The sequence below is a fragment of the Aptenodytes forsteri genome, unplaced genomic scaffold (genome assembly GCF_000699145.1).
Source record: "Aptenodytes forsteri isolate BGI_AS27 unplaced genomic scaffold, ASM69914v1 Scaffold136, whole genome shotgun sequence".
Taxonomy (NCBI): domain Eukaryota; kingdom Metazoa; phylum Chordata; class Aves; order Sphenisciformes; family Spheniscidae; genus Aptenodytes; species Aptenodytes forsteri.
The window spans coordinates 1,321,858-1,323,088 of record NW_008796111.1 but is presented as its reverse complement, the minus strand read 5'-3'; positions in this window follow the sequence as shown (position 1 = coordinate 1,323,088).

The following is a 1,231-nucleotide window of genomic DNA, read 5'->3' as shown; positions in this document are numbered from 1 at the left end:
CAGGCAGAATTTCCTTCACAATCCAAACAGCCCCCACACCCACCACAAGGAACTGACTGGAAAACACTATTACTGTAGCTAAGCCTGAAGCCATTCCTGCTTTACTTAAGCAGCATTAAGCCCACCTAGCAATTTCTGCCCTCTCTGTTGATCCAAAAAATGCTTGTGCAAATAGAACAAGTACAATCCAAGAAGCATCAGCATCAGTACTTCCCCATCCTTTCAGCAGTGGCCCCAACTCTAACACAATTTCAAGACGCTAACCCTGTTAGAAACAAGAAGAGCTTTTGCAGTACCTTGCCTTCCAGATAAAGAGATTTAATTATATTATTCCCTGGACTGTTTAAACTTTTCATAATGAATGGACTAAGGGAGGCAGAATTTAAGTCTTTCTTAAAAGCAGCTTTATAAACAGATCTCCTGGATTTTAATGTAGCTTTATTTAAGCATCTGAATATCAACAAATCCAGAGCCCAGTTAACATTGTTTATGATTTCAGCATGTTTAGTGTATATATTTCATATCTTACATCTGATGAAGAAAGCCACAGTGTGCCTTATTGCCCCAACATCCAAGGGATCACCACGATTTGCTAAGCCAGGGCACTCGCTGGCAGCTTGCCAGGAACCACTTTGGAGATGGCTGCAACTTCCCCCTTTTGTACACGAGAGGCCTCCAAACTTCTCATGCCTCAGCTTGCAGCACTCCACCTTGGAACCGACCTGTTGGTCTGATGCAGAGTATTACAACCAGGACCTGCAGGTCCTTGAGCCTCCTCTTCCTTCTGATGGAAAAGAGCAGACTTAGGGTGTATTGTAGGCACACCTTAACCACCACACCTTAAGGACATGATTATCAGTAGCTATTACAAGTTATCTACCTCTGCCAGTGCAGAAGGTTGGTTTTTTGTCAAACAATACCAGACAGGTCAGACTTGTTTCAATAAAGACTGCTCTGTCCTAGGGATCTAGAGGAGCTCAGTCCACAGAGGATTCTCATACTGCTCCTTAACGCTGAGGGAATGAAAAAGGGGAAGAAATAGGAGGACAGATTTCTTTTCCAGCACCAAGTTCAACCAGCATTAGCTTCTTATTTAGGTCAAGAGGTGTAACAGGAACTGACAGCTGTTAAAGTGAGGAGGACAACAGAAAAGAACAATCAAGCAGCTCTGTAGACTGCATTCATGAAAAACACTGGCAAAGCATCTAACAACTTAAGGGGGGGGGGGGCG